The sequence below is a fragment of the Fundulus heteroclitus genome, chromosome 21 (assembly GCF_011125445.2).
Source record: "Fundulus heteroclitus isolate FHET01 chromosome 21, MU-UCD_Fhet_4.1, whole genome shotgun sequence".
NCBI classification, from domain to species: domain Eukaryota; kingdom Metazoa; phylum Chordata; class Actinopteri; order Cyprinodontiformes; family Fundulidae; genus Fundulus; species Fundulus heteroclitus.
This window is the reverse complement of record NC_046381.1, coordinates 23,787,160-23,793,238: the sequence shown is the minus strand read 5'-3', so window position 1 is coordinate 23,793,238 and position 6,079 is coordinate 23,787,160.

Sequence of the window (6,079 nt, the reverse complement as noted above, 5' to 3'; positions counted from 1 at the left end):
TGACCAAAAGGTATCATTAGAGGAGACCCACTGATCGTAAATCTCTCCTTTACTCAGTTCTTCCTCTGTCAGTGATACAATTTGCTGTATTGTTATGTTTTTTCTTTTGTTCTGAGGAACAGATAGACAAAAGTGTAACATTGTCAGTAAAGAGCAAATAATATCTTTTATACTCACCCCAAACAACCGGAACTGTAAAACTCTATGGGAACAGTAATGGAGTAGTATCAGTGCAATAATGTTACTTTAAATTGCACATTTAAAATTTCCTGCCCCCAAATATGAATTCCCAGAAAAAGACTCAGATTTTTAGAAAACATAAGAAAACATGAATGCATACTTTTGTACATTACATGTAATGACAGTGACATAATGTTATAAGAATTATTATTCTGAAGTCACTATGGCCTCACACCACTCGGACAGAGGAGGCCTGGAGACCTGATGTGTGTGTATAAGATCCACTGTTTTCTGATTGCAAGGCCAAATGCTGCAGCTGCTGAGGGATACTGATTGTTTACGATAGACTGTCTTTGTTTTGTCTCATGGGAAGGCCACGGTGCAGTATTAGGGGAAGCCCGAAAAGTGACACAGACAGAGACAGGGCAGACAGAGACTGCAGCGGAACCGTGGGGTGCGATTACTTTCCAACTATGCGAATCTCTGCTCTGTTTCTCAATAAAAGTGCTGGAACGTTATACCACCGTCTCGTCATTTAGTAAAGATGGGAACTCAGTTACTATTGTTTAGAATTCCACCCAAAACTCCCACAACAATTTGGCGTAAACGAACAAGATCTCCGACCGACGAGCCGGGGAGTCCGGGGACAGGAGCTGCTTTGGCCGGCCCGGAGAGGTTATCCGGCCTCTGGTACCCCGAATGGATTTTCAAGGGATGTGGAGGAGCTCCTGGTCTCGGAGCGTCTCTGGGCGTCGGCGCGAAGATCCGAACCTTTCTTTCATGAGACGGTAAGGGGATTATTTTCCAGCTCTTTTAAAAACAAACGCGATTGGTCAAAAATGCTTGCAAGCTTTTAAATTTTAAACCCCATTTTAAAGTATACCTCAAGAAATTTTAAAATTTAAAACTGTAAACCTAAAAGGTAGTAAAAGTAAAAGCCGGTAGAAATAATGAATTATATTTAATCCTTAAGGCAAATAAAACAGGGTTCGCAATACCGAACGGTGACTAAGGTTTAAACATTAAACTAAAATTCAAAATTTAATTAGAATACGTTTTCAGCTGAAATACGGACTTTCCCACAAGGGGGAAGGAGGGGCAGAGTGATTTTCACCTGGAGAACAGGTGACCGGCTGAGCAGTTTGCAGCTGGTCCATTAAAGTCCTCTTGTCTTGGGTTTGTGCAAGAGGCTGTCCACTTCTGTTGTGGATGAAAGCGGCAGGGATGCTTAAGTCCTTGACTGTTGCGAAGACGTTTGCAGCTTTGATAAGTGGGGACCCCGACCATTATACCAAAAAGGCGACCATCGGATGTGAGGCCTTTCATTTAGTTGGTCGATCGTGCTAAGGACGAGTAAAAATAATAAAAAACACAAAAAAGGATCAAATTATTAAAAACAAACAAAAAAAAAGTCTGGAAGCAGAAGAGTCAGTGTAATGGGTCAAAGGCAGAGTTTTTCAGGGTCCAGCCTTGCCCCAGGGTGAGACGTTCGATTTCATGCTGAAAAACGTAGGGGCCCAGACGCATGACATGCATAAATGATTTGAAATGATTTGATTAAACATGCAGATTTCTCACATAGGGGTTATTATTATTACTATTATTTTATTTTATTGCAGTACTGCTACTAAATAATAAAAATAAAATTAAGAGAAAAAAGAAAAGCGAAAATTGAATAAAATGGATAAAAACAAGGAAACGGAAACGAAACTAAAAAGGCGTTGCACCGGGGAAGCGTTTACGTGGGGACCGATTAGGCACTTCCGTTGTGGATAAAATGGGTCTAAACTGCTAATAGCGACGTATAACTTTCAAAAATGGGTAAGCGTCCAAGTGTCTGTGAGACACAGAGTTGTATCCTTGCGGGATATGAAGGTAGATTTGTGTCTTTATTATTCAATCAAAAAAAAGGTCGCTTCAATCAAAAAATATATTTTCAATTAAAAAAAAATTCACTTCAATTAAAAAAAAACTTTTCAATCAAAGAAAAAAAGTATTTGAATCCAAAAATATATTTGAGACTCAAAAAAATACATTTGAACACTGATTTTCTTTGATTGAAAATGTTTTCTTTGATAGAAGTCAGTTTTTTTTTGTTTGAAGCAATGTTTTTAATTGAAGTAGCATTGTTTTTTGATTGGACCATATAATGGGTAGGACATTTGTGTCTTTATCATTCAATCAAAAAATAAGTTGCTTCAAACAAACAAACAAGGGAATCAATAAAAAAAGTCACTTCAATCAAAAGATAAACGTTTTCAATCATAGAAAATAGTTTTGAATGCAAATAAAATATTTGAGACTCCAAAAATTGCATTTGAACACTTTTTTTTTAATTGAAAATGTTTTCTTTGATTGAAGTAATCTTTTTTTGCGTTTGGGGTATACATGGGTAGGACATTTGTGTCTTAATCATTCAATTCCAAAAAAGTTGCTTCAATCAAAAAAAATATTTTCAATTAAAAAAAAAAAAATTAAATGCAAAAAAAAAAATTACCCGTCAATAAAAAGGTATTGAAGAGAATGTGTTTTTTCGTTGTTTTTTTTTTTTTTTTTTTTAAGAAAAAAAAAATTTGAAGTTCAACATTTTTTGATTAAATAACTTTTTTTTTGAAGAGAAAAAAGTTTTAAAGTTCAATTTTTTTTGATTGAATCATTTTTTTTTAAGTGAAAAAAGTTTTGAAGTTCAGATTTTTTCGTTTGAATATCTTTTTTTTTTTTTTTTTGAAGCTCAAAAAGTTTTGAAGTTCAAATTTTTTCGATTGAATCATTTTGGAACAAACGTACCGTGGTGGGCGGGTGCTTCTCTATTGGTCAGACATGTTTGATTGACAAGTGTCTACACCAACGACGGGCACTCCCCAGGCCAGACAGCTTTTTACCAGCAAGAGGGAACAGCGGTGAAGTTATCGGTAAGTAGATAAAACAGGTTGAAAATAATTGTTGTCATGTTATTAGCCTATTCTGTTGATATTTACAATAAATTGTACGCTTACTAACTTTGTTCACGTTGAGGAATGTTTGTAATGGTGTGAGGTTAGATGTCTAAATATTTTCAGACAGGCAAGCAAAGTGGGCGAACCTATGGCCCCCACGCAGCAGCTTGCTATGTGCTAAAGAGCTACTGTGTTGAGTAAAGTGGCCACAGTGCTGCCTGTTTAGTAGATGCTTTTATCTTGAGAGCGGGATATAGGCTGCTTAAGCTGCTGTTAGTCGAGGTGCATGCGTCTCTCTCCCCCCTCCCCCCATACATTTACCGCTGGGTCCGGTGTCGGCCAAGTGCCATGTACTGTGCAGGGTATGGCAGGCCGTTTTAACATTTATTAGCTTGACTGAATATGTATACCAGACATCTCAAATACATTCCTTCCTAGTCAAAATTTACATTTCAGACATCTACAATAACATTTGTCCTATCTAAAATGAATATTTCAGATATCTTGAATATAATTCAAAGTAGTACAAATTACGTCACTTTCCCCATTCATGTGTATAGGACTTTTATTTACAGACATCTACAATAACATTCTTCCAATCTAAAATAAACATTCCAGATGTCTAAAACTGAATTCCGACTAGGATGAAATCTAATTTCAGATCTCCATAATCCAGTCAATACTAGTCATCATCATTTCAGATATAAAAAATAAATAAAACATTCTAGATATCCAGATATATAATTCTTGACATCAAAAATATATTTCTACTAGTAGAAATGACATTACATATATCCACTACTGATTATATGATGAATTAAATTGGAATTTCAGATATCTAAAATTTCAATATGCCTATACAAGGTTGTGTTGTGAATTGGCACTATATAAATAACATTTAAATAAATTGAATTGAACTTCTGGTCACAAAAAACCAAAACTTTTAAAATAAGATTATAGAATTGTTACATTACAGTTAATCTTTCTCCTCTTCCCATCTCTCAGAGTTACCCTAAAAGCCATTTTGTCTTAGCTGATCAGTGGAGTGGACATGAGTATTTCTCCAGCCAGCCATCAAATAAACGTCACATAGTGCTAGGGTATTTTGTATGTCAGGGTTCGTTTTTAATCATGCCTTCCTCATTCTAGTGAATTCAGTCTATTTTAAGCAGAGGAATTTAGTCTTGGGTAGTCATTTAACTAACCATCCTTTTATGTTTCTTCTGCAGCATTGGAAGCAAAGTTGTACTACTTTGTAGCAAAAATGATTACAGTCTGTGTTGTCTGTGGAGGAGTTGCCCACCATTTTTTCTCAGAAGGGCTGTTTCAGCAATTTGCGGGCTTCCAAAGGCCCCTTTCAGACCAGAAGTTCTGCATGATCACAAACTCCGGGAGCAGCTAATCAAGGTATGAGTATAAACTGTCATTTGTCACCTTCAATACTTTTTAAAATGCTTAGTCCTGGATAATGTGGGCCTACCACAGATGAGGCTTAAAAGCCTCTGTGTGAAGTTTGCATGTTCTCCCTGTGTATATGTGGCCCCCTTCAGGCACACCGGTTTCCTTCCATTGTCCAAAGACATGCATTTAGTATGAGTTTATTGGTGGGACTCATGTGTCCGTCCATCCATTTTCAGACCCGCCTAATCCCTGATGGGGTGGCGGGGGTTGCTGGTGCCTATCTCCAGCGGTCACTGGGGGAGAGGCTGGGTGGACTCATGTGTATTCATCTTTATTCAGACAAAAGAAAGTGAAATCACCAATGAGGCTAATTTTGCCATTGAAGAAGCTGCAGACAGCATTAGCATCAAGGGTTGTCTTAGGCATGTCCCAAACTGGAGAAAAAAGGACTCCCTAGTTCGCTCCGCTGTCAAGTTTATTGTCAACGGACCTATGAGAGTTGCCCACGACCAGTAAAATATTCACACCCTCTTATCTTAACAAAGGTGTTGATGTTGTCATAAGATCTGAGGGGAAAAAATGGGTTCCTCCATGTTTCTGTTAGCATACTTGTGTTGTGGTGCCTTTATCAGTAAGATTGATGGACAGGGATATTAATCTATGTCAGGATTTTGTTTACCGATAAACTCAGGATGCACACACGGGACTAAAAGTTTGAGAGTATTTATTACAAGGTTGATGGGTGGAGGTTTGATGAGGCCAGAGGAGCTGGTTGTACAGGAACGGAGAGAAGGTGATGGCAGGAGCTGACGGACCGGAGACAGAGAGTCCACCCTTGCTTGGTGTTGCTCGGCTAGTAGGCCTCGTAGCACTCAGGTTAGCAGTTCATAGAAGACACCAGGGCACAGAGCTGAGCTTCACCAGGGCGGCTAGTCAGGTTAGCAAAACTTGAGAGACACCAGGGCTCAGAGCTGAGCTTCTCCAGGGCGGCTAGTCAGGTTAGCAGAACTAGAGAGACACCGAGGCTCAGAGCTGAACTTCTCCAGGGCAGCTAGTCAGGTTAGCCGAACTGAGAGACAACAGGGCACAGAGCAGAACCTCTCCAGGGACAAACAGAGAACAAACAGTCTTTAGAGTGACTGACTGGACTAACCTTAACAGGAGCAAAAACAAAGCTTCCAAGGCAAACGGGGACTGGCATGGAGAGGTGTGGAGTGATGATGACGGCCCAGTGCTGAACTAAAGACAGAGGGAGGTTTAAATAGAGAACTGACAGGTGACACCAGGGTCTGACTAATTAACCAGCAAATGATCTCAGGTGTGACTGACTGCTGAGGAGGTGAGGTGAAAATTGACAGAAAATAACTGATGACTGAAAACTAACAATAAATAAAGTCAAACCTAACCCAAAAGAGATGAAAAAATGAAAATAACAGAAAAACAAAGCCAAACCAAAACTCAACCATGACATTACCCCCCCCCTCAAGGCCGGACTCCGGACGGCCTAAAATCAAACAAAACAAACTACAAAGTGACCGAACCAGGGTGGGTGGAGGGAAGGC